Raw genomic sequence first — 14,152 nt, 5'->3', positions numbered from 1 at the left:
ATCGTAACGTAAACAGGAACTTTAACCTAAGAACTATTTCGTGATTATGATGAAAGAGAAGGATATGAATACTGTTACAGTTGAAAATGGTGGACAAAAATAAATTTACGATAGAAGTAGTGAAATTCATGACGTATCAAAAACTTACAATTTCTTATTTATTTCAGTTTTCTCACTTCTAGAATCTTCATCAGCTCTTAGAAAACTATAGTTTTACATGAAATCTGTTCGTCAAGAATCTCAATTGGAGGTACTATATATTGCGATGTCAACAGTGCCCTCTGTATTATGACAGTGCTGGAAGTGTAATTGATGTTGTAATTGAGGAAAAAAAAAAAGAAAGAAAGAAAGAAAAAAGATTAACGAAGCATGATTTATTTACTGAAAATTGCATTAACCATGATTGGAATTGTAGAGCGAATTCAAATTTGCAGTTTTATGAAAATAGAAAAAAACCTAATGTCATAACGTATTTTGGATTAAAATTGTTTTAATTTAAAATAGAAATCCACTATGTAAGGCACTAGTTAGGCCTCGCTTTGTGCATAGATCTGGTCACCTGACTATATTGGCGATAAGGGAACATTGGAGAGAGTGCAAAAGAGAATACCTAAGACTACGTATGGGGACAGATTGAGGGAATGTGGTTTTCACAGCTTGGTGGATAGGAAGAGGATAGGATTGAGATGCATCAGCTGGTGAGATGAGCCTACCAAATAGATCCATGGGAATAAATCCTTGAACATTCCAGGAGAGGTGACTATTTCAGTGGCAGACAAATCTTTCAGAAGTTACTCTGTATAACCTCTGAAAAGAGGAGTAATGAATAATACTACATTTGTGATATTGAATAAGATAATCGATTTGGCTATCGCATCGTTATTTTCATTTTTAAGTTGTTTCCAAACAAAGATTATGTCTTGTCCTGAAACATTATTTATTATGTTGCCTTAGTATGTTGATTTTAATTTTCTGGATGAAAAAAACCAGAGCGTTAATTGAAAGTCGGCTCTTAGAGCGAGTACTCTATTTAGTCTCAGGGTTTTTTTTTTTTTTTTTTTTCCCAGAAGAGTATATATTATTGTGCTTCAACTACGAGCCAGGCAGCTGTTAAGCCAGCGTGCTGTCTGTTAATTGGGTCTTTTCTGGTCGATTTGTATCTACTTTGTAGAGTGAAAATACCCATACTTCCTGGAGGGAAAAACCCTTATGAGATCGGCTATATATATATATATATATATATATATATATATATATATATACACACACACACACACACACACACACACATACAAGATGGCTATAATTAAAGTTCCCCTATTGAGAGCCTTAAGTAGCTCGATCTAACAACCAGAATGCCACTTAGAGAAACTAATCAAGACATGGGAAGCAGGATTCTTTCCACTTCGGAGAAAAAAAACAACAACAAATGTTTAAAATGTCGCCGATAGGGAGAATATGACGCTGTTGTAGCCAAGAAAGCCGAAAATTTGCATAAAACGAAGCTGAACACCTGTTTTTCTGGCATCATAAGAGTTATAAAGTAAATGGTAAACTTCACAAACGCATTCTTATTGATAATTGTGTTCAATATGCGGCTCACTTTACCTTATCGCCTTTACTTGTAAGGTTGTATTTTAATTTAATTTCAATCCATGAACACACGACTGTATACGTAGAGGGATTCCAATTTAAGCATGCGCATTACTTTTCTTTTTGAATTCATTTCCTATTGTTCGATTGGTGTCTTCTGAGACAAGACAGAGAAGAAAAAAAAAAGTTATTTACTGTGGCATACGCGTTATTCTACAGTTATGCATCAGTCGCTCTTAGTGAGTTTAGAACAGTCAGAACTTGCGTAAAGATCCTCTGTCAGCTACCACAGATCGATGATTCGGAAATATGAGAAACAGGATCTTTGGAAGTTCGACCTGACCAAGGAAGGAAACCAGTTGCAACCGCGATCGTCACAGAACACGAAAATATTGCTGGTAATAGCAGGGCCCGTGGAGTAGCGAGACAATTGAATCTACTTTATTTCACCGTATGGAAAGTCTTGCGCAAAATGGTTACATTTTATCCATACAAGATTAGCCGCGTACAGCAGCTGCTACACAATGATTATGATAAAACGACTGACATTTGCTGTGATGTTTCTGGTCCGATTGGAAGTCGATGATCTTGGCCTCGGAAAATTCTGTGGGGAGATGAGATGCATTTTTAGATAAACTGGACTGTAAACACCCAAAATTGTCGAATTTGGGTTTCCGAATCACCACATGCACTCTAGGAACTCCCATTACATTCACCAAAACTTGCCACTTGGTGTGGCTTCACATCGGATTTTATTATGGCCATTCTATTTGAGGACATCACTCACAGGACCAGTAACTCGTTCTATAACCGCACGGAAATATCGCGATATAGTGAACAGTTTCGTCATCTGTACTGGATGCAATTTCTGGTCCACCAGAACAATGGCCACATCGAACCTGGTCTTCTTTCGCATGGGTGAACTCAATGTGCTCGAATTGCGCCACAAGTTTGTGTCAACACTCACTGTCCAGTAACTAATTATTATTATTATGTGACACCTCCAGGGAGTCCAAAGACTCATCGAGGGAGAGTGTGCCAACAGCATCGAACGAATTCCTTCCAGCTACTAACCGCGCTCAAACTTGCTTAACTTTTTACGAGCCATTAATAGCAGAGGCTCTACTAATCGACCAACCTTTGCTGGCAATACTGTAATTAAATTAATAAATTAAATTGTGTTAAATTAAATTGATATTGAATGTTTTATTGCTGTGTTATCTTACTCCAACACATAAACGTAATTTTTCATTTCCGTTTAGTCTTTGTTATTCATTTATCTGTCCATTTGAACATTTTTTACATTATACAGTGCCATTTTCCCCTATCGGCGACTTTTCGAACTTTTTTTTTTTCCCCCGAATAGCAAAGTTTAATTATGGCCATCCTGTATAATATATATGGGGGGGGGGGGGAATAACTCGAGGTTTTCACTTCTCACTGCAGCTCGTATAGGCTCGTATGTATAAGTTAAAAATAATTATTATTATTAGTAGTATATGTATGCAGTGTTTATTTTTTGTAGTCTCAATTAATATCTTTGACAAAATATTCTTTAATGTTTCGTAATATTTTCTTTACACGTATTTGTAAACATTTGAAGTTGTTTCGTAAATACATAAACTTAGTATTATGTCGTTTCTTCCGTCAATAGCAGTTGCTATAATCCCATAAACATAAACACTGCTAATCACCTTTCACACTTTTAAAATACGTTAATTTACAAATGAAATTTTTGAACACCTCTCATCTATCTTTAGCGCTTTAACCTTTATAAGAGTTATCCCATCTGATGACAGGCATGCACGTGCAGTAAAAACGTCACACCGAGCAAATAACGCGCGAACATGAAGATCACATTACGAAAATAGGGAAAAGTGCATCGTTCACTTACTCCAGGAAAATGGGCGTGGAAAAAAAAAGGGGTTACAGCAGACAGTTATTTTATGTTGTTGCAATGATGCGCTCTTGTGAAATCTCAGAAAGTGTTGTCATAAGATAAATGCACTTGCTTGGAAAGCATAAAACTATGAGCAAGAAGTATGAAATAACTCATAAAGAGGAGGCAATAAATGAAAACATGATGGCCGTTCATCTGTACTCCCCGGGATACCAGAAGAAACAGCTGCCAAATTCAAAATAATATTAAATTAACTATTGATAGGATTGTTTTATTTTCTTTATTGCGGTAATAAGAGTAATTACAAACATTTGAAAAATTCAAAGTACCAAAAATAAATTCAGGAAAATAAATCTCCTCATCTCTTATAATATGGTACTCTGTGCCAGAGTACCATGTTATAAGAGATGAGGAGAAATATATTTTCGTTTTCTAAATTTTCATTTCATCTTATATATAACGTATTTATAAATTCTTATAATTTTATAAGAAGCCATAATGATAATATTTTAAATAACATATTCTCATGTAAAGCGTCTTTTATCGCATTGCAGACGATAAAATCTCAGGCGCATTGATACAAATAAGCGATACATTCCTCTCACATAAACAAATTAAAAGCATACTTCGATTAACCAAAACATCATAAATTCGGAACATGAATTCATGCTTTTTTAACCAAAACTATTAAAAGTAAATATGGCAAACAAAATTGTAATTTAAAATAAAATATCAGAATTTAAAGAGTGTGAATGAGCTTATAACTATCTCTGATGCTTTTAAAATGCTAAATAATATTTGAAATAGTTATATTATTTTAAATATTATGAAAATTATTAAAATATTAAAAGTTTTCTTAGGCTTTGAAATCAGCCTAACAATCTAACTTTACTTGAGGCACTATTTCCTCTCTGAAAAGAATGCAATGCCAAACTTCCGGGAGCAAACTGTCGCGTATTATCTGTTCAGATCACAATGGCGAACTAAATATCTTTTTTAGTCTACGATGTAGGGATCTGAAAACATACACAACAAATATTACATAAACAAATGAATGACTAAATTAATTAATAAAATAAAATAAACTATTCGTTCGAATATCAAATAGCATGTATTTTTGCAAAATTATTAAAATTCAGAGTATATTACTTATGGCCAATTTTAAATGTTGCTTCCCGTTAGCCAGATATATTTTCTCTGTCGCTTTCCTATAAATTTGTTTGCAAGCAAGACTGCAAGCATTCCTGGAACCGGATAACTTACTTATGAAGTTTCTGTATCACATCGCCTCAGGAAAGTGAAAAATTCGACATTATAACTGGATGACCTTGTACCAGACGTAAATATCACAGAATTCTGCATTCTGTCTAATACACTAGTAGTTATTTCAACAGGTTATTTTTTTTTCTTCAATATGTTTAAAGTTCATAAATCGCACAATATAAACAAACAATTGTTCAAATAATTTAAATAATTTCTTTAAAACGTTTAATATAATAATTTTGACATGTTTTAAGTTTTAAATTATAAGCACTGAAATTAATTTCATTGAATATTGAACGAAATCTGAAATAAACTTGACACTGAATGTAGTCTCTAAATAGCATTGATAGGCATATTTGCACAGCTCATACGATTAGGTTTCAGACCACCGTTGGATAGCGAATCACTGCTCCCCCCCCCCCCACTTGTAGACTCATGTAATGATTTAATAACGTTTTTAAACAGCGTCGTATAAATGGAAAGGTCATAATTGAAAAGGGTGCGTATCGTCGTAAAGCGAAGCGTTCTAAGGTGAGGTATTACTGTAAATGACAAAATGAACAGTGGAGATTTATTATTATTATTACGTGACACCTCCAAGGATGTATTGCGAGGGGACACTATACACAACTCACCATTTTTCCTACTTAATCCTCCAACAACTACCACCATCAACGCAGCGCCATCTACCAACTACCACCACTGATTTTTTGTCTGTAAATTACGTGTGTTCTCGCGTAATTTACAAACAAAATCGAATCGAGAATCGAACTCGGGTTTTTTTTGCAATCGTAGGTATTGGTCCGCCCACAGTATAGGGAGCTGTCGTTGGAAGGCTGCCAAGAAGAATCCATTCATGTTGAAGGGGAGAAAGAAATATGGCAATGTACGAATTGGTCACCAACACGCGAATTTACGTGCTTTATACGTAAAATTTTCTAACTGTTATACAAGCAAAATAGTTACCACTTTAAAAACTACTATGATCATAAAAGAGAAGTTAATTTTCCGACCGGTAATAATAAACAACTCATCCCACAAGACGGATTGATTACCCTATTATAGGAATGGATTCTCCTTCTTTTCACATGCACAGAAGTGTATCGAATCTGTGGGCATACTATACTTAAAAGATTTTTACAAGTTTCTCCTTCTACGAATCAGCTAAAATGAGACTCCGTAAAGCTCTGAGTTCGCTACTTCTCTACACCACAGAGACAATGTTACGGAAAAGTTGTATCATGATTATAAGATGCGTTCATTTGCAGTTGCTTCTAACTGTAAACTTTCGAATAGACATGCAAGAGGAAAGTAACAGTAACAAAGTCCAAAGTGCTCCATTTGTTTCACTTCAGCGATCAATACAACTAATGGGCACGGAACTCTGTCTATCAAAACAGGTTTCGTTATGCATGTGAAAGTTCTCTGTCATCTTGGAGAACAAGGGTTGGGACATCTGCTGGACATATCGTGTAATTTTATCCCTTAGTTCATCAAGGTATGAAGACGGGTCATGATGGAATACCCAATCCTTCAACCAGAGGCGAATGCTGGTCTTGAAATTCACGCTTGCTCTTGTTATCATTCGGGGAGTGAGAGGTGTGATTGAAGTCTGATTAGCGGAATAATGAATTAATGACCATTTAAAACTATATATTTAGAAATTTATGTACATTTAATCATACAAATAGAATATCATTTGTAAAATAAATGTTGTATCTCTTTTAGTTTAGCTATTTGAATACAAATTCTACCCTACGGTTCTTCTTTATGAACTAGTCAATAACATCGTCATAAAAAGTGCATTTATTAACAAATAAATATTACTTCTTTCTCAATTAATGAGCTTACGCAGCAAGCATGGAGAATTCGCCCCTGCCTTCAACATGCCCAAACAAAAGCATCAAGCCGTGTGAGATCAGGAGAACGTGAAGGATACGGGAGTTCTGTGAACCTCGAAATAAAGCCTCCCGAGGAAGTGTTCTGATAAAGATACTTTAGAACCACGTGTTGTGTGAGCTGTTGTTGGGACACACTTACGTAAACGACGAACAAACTGCTCCCAAACATGTGGGCTTGGACCATTTGCACTTCCAACTCCGTATGAACGAAAATGATGCTCAACAACAAACTTCTTTTTCTTCCAACATCAATACCATTGCTACAGCTAAATATAATGGCGTAAACGCTACACGTGCTCTTTTATTAACGTGCATGCAGTCGAACGGCATTCTCATAGCACGTGTACGGAAGGGGGTATCGAAGTTCAGCTGTTTTTTTTGCCCCATACCGTACTTAGGAATAATTATTTATAACAAATTTAACTGTAAGAAGCACATATCGCATGTGGCTGGTAAAATAATTCTTCTGGCGAAATCGGCAATGGTAAACTGGAGATTAAGCCAACAAAGGCTAAAGTCATTTCAGAATACTACGAATTTGCTCTTCATCATCACAGCATATTTAGGCTCACGAAACAGAAAAATAAGCCTTAAAATAAGATGCAAAGAAAAATATAATAGGATTAAAATAGAATCGAAACAAAATAGAAGTAGAATGTTCTTTTGTAGTTTTTTAGAATACGTGTTCCTATTTTACATAAGAACGCGATTTTAAATGCATCCCCCTCTGTCAACAAAGGATCACAACAAATATAACCTTCACCTTTGGAGTTGTCTTGGTTTGCACTACTTAAAAGACACAAGCTGCCCAGGAGCCCGTATGTTCGCCTTTTATCAGCACTTAAACTAGGTTTCATTGCTCTAACAGCTGTTTCGAAATGTTGGTTCTTGTCAGAGACTAGAAAAAAAAAAAAAAAAAAACTAGAGAACAGGGGCGACTCGTGCATACGCACTGCGGAATTGCAGCACCCCAATTTTTCTCGATAAATAAATATATTTATTAATTTATTTATATTTGCTCGTAATATTTAATTTTATCATCAACAATCACATACAATTCTCTTATTTTGCATAAAAAATAATAAAAATTCATTTTGCAGCACTTAGGATAGCGAAGGACGCTAGCAGCACTGTGTTTACCAGTGCCATATTGCTACGCGCGCAAGCATATGCACGTCATAGTGAGATGCGAGCTATTAGCGTAATGCGACACTGTCCGTCACGCAGTTTCACTGTCGTTTATATGGTTTGCGCCAGTAGTAGAGTGTTTGTAGTGCTTATCGTGTTTACTCCGTCTCTTTAAATATTTGGACATTACAATTAAAGACACAACATTTGTTATAGTTTTTATTCTAGAACATTATTGGGATTATGATAATGGATTTTATTTTTAAGTAATTTTGAATTATACTAAACTGTATAATTTTATCGATAATAAACAATATTTTTTCATGTTTAGTTTTTTTTATTTTTTTTATTTTTTTATTTAATTTTTACCATAAGTTTGATATTTTACCAAACAGGTATACACTGTACTTACAGTGTGTATGTATATTTCAAAAGTTGCAGCACCCCTATAATTTCAAGCCACGGTGTCTAAGCCTGGTGTCTGAAGAGAATAGTTCACACCGGTGGGCGTAGTCGGTTCTTCGTGTGAGCTAATGCTTCGCACGTAATGGGTTTTTTGCCTGCCGCTGATGCTCGGTGAAATGAAGAAACTTGCCTGCTGAAGTTCAACTCACTGATTTCGGTTGGTCCATAGAGATTCGCCAGATATTCAATTTCGGAGTTACACGAGGAGTGACCTCTCTAGGTCGCTTACAAGCATATGGAACTTCGGCAACTAAAAAAAAAAAAAAAAACTTATTGCCTGGTCTCTGAAAGAGAACCAATCAGTTCGAAACAGCTGTCAGACCAATAAAACATAATTTAAGCACCTATAAAACGCAAACATACGGGCTCCTGGACAGAGCTTGTGTCTTTTAAGTAGTGCAAACCAAGTCAACTCCGATGCTGAAGGTTGCAATCTCATAAGCTCTCTGGTGAATTTGCGAAACTTTTTAACTTTCTATATTTCGCTATGAAATATGGCTGGATCCATAATATCTTCCATGATAACGTGATTATTCAAATCTGTTCATTGCTAATAAAATGGTTTTCAATGAAGCTATACATGCGCTAAATTAAAGATCAAATTATAAATATATTCAGTTGAGTGATATGAGTAATAGTCAAAATTACGAGTATACACTTGCAAAACATAAATCATAAAAGCATTAATTACATTTTATGTAAGTACACGTAATGCATACATTGAATGTAGAGGAACATCTAGAAAATAGAAGTCATCCTAATGGAGTTGCCACACTAGTGTCCAAAAGTTAAAACTACATTTTTACCTGTATATGAAAAAACTTTCATGCCACAGTCAAATGTAAACATAAATTTATTGTCAGCATACTAATAAATTATATTACACAAAAAAAATGTGTTATAAATCTCGCACAAATTAAATTGCAATAAGTTTTGGCAAAAGTTACAACTTTCCTAAGGACCTAGTTAATGAATTAATGTACGGTGCTTACAGAAAACTATGCGAAAAGACATTTCAGCATGGAATATGTCCACCCCGAACTGCGATGCAGCTCTCACAACGTCATACCATGCTTAGCTCCCGGTGATTCAGGAGGTCCTTAGGCAAACTGGCCCACTCCTCCTTCAGAGCAAGGATAAGGTCTTGTTTGTTTTCTGGAGGGGAATTTCGAGCCGCAGTGTGTCTCCGTATTGCATCCTAAACGTGTTCTATGGGGGTTGAGATCTATGGAGCATGCTGACCACTCGATTCGATTAATATCCTCTGTCCGTAGAAGTATCTTCACTGATCGTGTACGTTGTGGTGTGCCAATTGTCATCCATAAAAATTAAGTTTTTGCCTACAACACGAAACAATCGAAGATGACGTTGAAGAACTTCGTTGCAGTGTCGTGAAATTGACACGACACTTGCTCTGGCAAGTGTCCTGTCAATTTTGCCTTGTCTCATCATTAGCTCATGGATGCCCTGTCCAAGTTTTATGAATATAACACCATTGAAAACGTGCTCTACGGTGAGCTGTGGATAAAACTACAGGCCCTCGGGCATATAGGCCTACTTATCGCAGACATCTTGCAGCGTTTATATTATATATATATATATATATATATATATATATGTGTGTGTGTGTGTGTGTGTGTGTGTGTGTGTGTCCATTGGTAAAAAATGTATACAGTTTAAATGATCGTATAATGAATATCATTTTAATTTCTTTATTATTAATTAGTTTTATTTATAGTTTATTATTAATAGTATTTACTAAATATTTATGTACATCACAAGACAACTAATAAAGTAAAAATCTCGTTTTTGGTTACAAATTAATACAGATTTCATCCCGCCTACTTTAATTCATTTATTTACAAAATCGTAAGTATAAGACCTAACTAATCAAAATAGCAATAATTGTATTGTTATAATGAGATTTGATCTCTGTTACCAACTGTTATAAAGAGGAGGATTATTTATTAATTATAATCAATCCTCATTTGTTATGAGATTTTCTCTATAACAATTATTTCTATTTCCGAGTGTTTTTTATTTATATACACAAGGGTTAAATTCCGATTGGTGCAATGACTTTTTACTATTTCTTTCAGAATCCGAAAAATCACTGACTCAAGACCAAATACAAAATATACACATTTAATACACTTCAAATAAAATTACACAACTAACTACAAAATTAACTGGATCGTTTACTGGTTTGTTTAGCATATACTTAATCACGTCTACCAGATTAAACATCTTGTTTACACGATAACAAAATGTTCATAGTCAGTTTCTTTGTTAACTCATACAGTTCAATTTTATTAATTTTTGTACCAAAAAAGGTTTCTTCTACTGCTTTATCTAAGTAGCTAAATTCCGTCTACATTTCCAGTACCGGCGTCATTAGATGAAATTTCAATCAGCGTTTTCTCGTACGTCAATCGCAATATTTTCTTTTATTTATCAATACTTATTTACAGTCTTAACTCCTCCACTTTCAAGGCTCACAGTTCTACGATTGTTTCCGTTACCTCGATACTGAACGCTCTCTCTCTGTCAGCTGTCAATCACCCATCAAACTCCTCGACGAGCATGCGCACTCTATAAAAATGGCAAGCAAGAAGTTATGTATAATGGCTGACGTGTCGTCTCCGTTAGCGTTACTAGAATGTCTTTACAAAACACAGCACTTAATAATTTGAAACCACAATAAAATTTCTGAAAGTAACACAACTATCCAAATCCAGTAAGTACATACTTTTTTTTTTTAATGATTCACATTTCATCTTCACAAAATGACATCAATAACGCGCACATCGCGACAACGTGTGTTATGAAACCAAAACTAATAATGTACTGACATAAACAATTTCTAAAAATATTCAGAATTTTAAATTATCATTATTTTTACAGTATTAACATTTTTAAGCACAGTGGCGCCCTCATTCCCAAACATTATAAAAATTAAATAAATAAAACGAAATCTAATTTTCACCTTTACTTTCAAAATAGTCCACGCGGTTAGTCGCGTGGAAAGATCCTTAAGCTCCTCGGCGATGGGAGCTTAAGGATCTTTCTCAGACATGGCCAAGTCAGCCGGTCTTGGGCGTAGACTGTCGGGTTTTTCTCCCCAGTTTATCTCGGGTTTTTCCTCCCGCAAGCAGGCAGTGAACACACGCATCTACAGATATAAGACACTACAGACATAGGACACTATGGATTGCCGCGTAACAGGCCACTAGGCCTAATACGCGAATAGAAGAAAAAAAGAAGAAGACCTTCAAAATAACAATCTTGCATTTATACGAAGAATTTGGAAAGCAATGCATGAACCTGCCGATAGAATGGAAATAGTATCCTAGTTTTAGGAGGTTAAAATATTGCAATCATTTTTATTTATTTTTTATCTTTGTAGTTTTTTTGTTTTTTTTTTAATTCTAGTTTATCTGGAAGGTAAGTGCAGGGGCACGCCAAGGGTATTTGCCGCTTGGGTACAAACTTTTATCGGCCACCCCTAATACTGCATTGTATTGTATAATCCAGATAGATATTAGCTACATAAATGCCGCCCTATCAATGTTGTCACCCGGGTGCGGTGTACCCTTGGGTTGGCGCGGCCCTGGGTAAGTGTTAAATACACCTATTTCGTTGTATTACCAAGTGAAATTGCAAATGTCAAATACTGTATGATAGTAAGGAAACGATCTGTTTCCTTATCCTGTATCAGGCTGCGATCTGTTTGCCAAAATATAAATTGTACGTTTTAGGTCCATTTGTAGCAACTGTCAAGCCAGACAAACACCAGGTGGATTTTGTTTAAGAACTATGGAAACAGTTGTCAGTCGTAAAGAGTGTTCAACAAGCAGATAATGTCCCCTCCTCCCCCCCCCCCCACCCCAATCTCTCGTGTACACAAGCTAAACGATATGACAATACTTATAGGACTTAGTGTCCTACAAGTATTGTCATTAAATGTATTAATAATAATGCGGGTAATGTGTGGTGTTACTTGTACACCACTGGACGTCAGATGGCAGCAAGAAGTTTTACACATCGAATAATAATAATAATAATAATAATAATAATAACTAATCGTACTTGCTTTTGTGGAAGTTCAAGAGTACATTTTATTTGTAATTAATATTAGTGGGTTATTGATACTTATGCATATCATAATCGTTATTATATTAATAATTTTTATTAACTTTATATAATAAATATAATCACATGATTTGAAAATTAGTACTAGGTACGTAGAGATAATGGGATTACTTCTGGTTGCGGGATATTTGGTAGATCCAAGTGTTAGAACTATAATGAATACTTCAGTATAGCTTGTTTTGTCTGTATATATAAGATATTCCGAGATTTTCTCCTATCGGATTGCATTTTAAAATAAGTAAATTGATGTTTACTGTAAATGAACTGCAAAATATGGATCTGAAATTTGTGGCAAACTGTTTCCACGCTAATAAATACACATAAGTGTTGTCAATTTAATATATATATATATATATATATATATATATATTAAATTGACAACACGCTTATTTCTGCAGAAAAAGAAAAGGGACTTTGAAATAGTAACCCACACACACACACAAAATAAATAAATAAATAAAAAATAAAAAACTATAAACGTTATACGTATTAGAACAGCCTACCCTAATAAGAGAGAAACCACAAATACAGAAATCTAAAGGAACGTACTTAAACTTCTATAAGAATATTGAGCATTTGTTTTATTTTAAACAAATTCTCAATATTTTTATAGAAATTTAGAAATTAAATGATACCATGATAAATAATTAGCTAATGTGCAGGCTCTTATTTTGTATATACTGTATTTTTATCCTCTATATATTGTTGTTCGTCGTCAAAATACTTTTGTGTGCTACATTATTATGTTCTGTATATTAATTTATTATTTCCTTATTTAAAATGCAAAATAGTATGAAGTAATCTATTTCCTTGCTTTTGTATTTCGTTTTGAGATGTATGCGATTACATTATGCTATGCAAAAAAACATGACTGTTTACAAGTTCAGTGATTAATGTGATGAGGAGTTTGTTATTCTAGAGGAAAGTTTAGTAAGTGAACATAAGGAAATTGTAATGCTTAGTTTGGTTTAGTTGGAATTTTAATCGAATTAACAGATAATATGAGGCTAGTGTATTTTCCTGCTTTGTCTGTTTTTTTTTTTTTTTTAGATGATAAGTACTCTGTAGCCTACTTTCCTAGTATACTACCATTTTTTTTAGTTCTTTCAAGGCGATTATGTTAATACCTTTCAAACTGTCTATATCATGACCTTGGTTCCAGGCTTCGTTGCTAAAATCAACTTTCAAAATTAAGTGAAACGTCGAACTGTGTTTATTTTTCATATTATAAACTCAATTCAATTTTTTTTTTTCAATCTTTCAGTTTACATATCGTTATCCCTTTTTTTCTCTGCAATATGTTTTTCACTTTGAAAATTAACATAATTAAAAGCAAATTAAATAAAAAAAAAACAATTAAATTATTGGATAATTTATTTCTTCATGTTTCTCAAACGAAACATAGTGATTTGTTATTAAAATCAACTTAAAGGCTTATTTAAGCAGTTTAATTTTAAGTGGTTCATGTTTATTTTAAAGGTGTCATTTAAAATGTTAGTTAGTCAAAGAAATAAATTATGAAATGGGCTGTACTGTGTTTTAAGGCGTTCATAATTATAAAGGAAATCAAATGACGATGCCATTTCCTAGTAACCAGGAACAAAACATCACGTGACGAAGCAACTTGTTAATACCATGAAATTATACATAAATATAGGATTGTATGCCAACAGACGTGAATTACGTGGCACAAACCTTACCGGGAAAGTTTTGCATTAGCTCGATAAATATAATTACAATCGAATATTGT

The sequence above is a fragment of the Typopeltis vanoorti genome, chromosome 15, assembly GCF_054136105.1.
Source record: "Typopeltis vanoorti isolate ZY-2024b chromosome 15, IOZ_Tvanoo_1.0, whole genome shotgun sequence".
Lineage (NCBI taxonomy): Eukaryota > Metazoa > Arthropoda > Arachnida > Uropygi > Thelyphonidae > Typopeltis > Typopeltis vanoorti.
Note: the sequence above shows the minus strand (reverse complement) of the source record.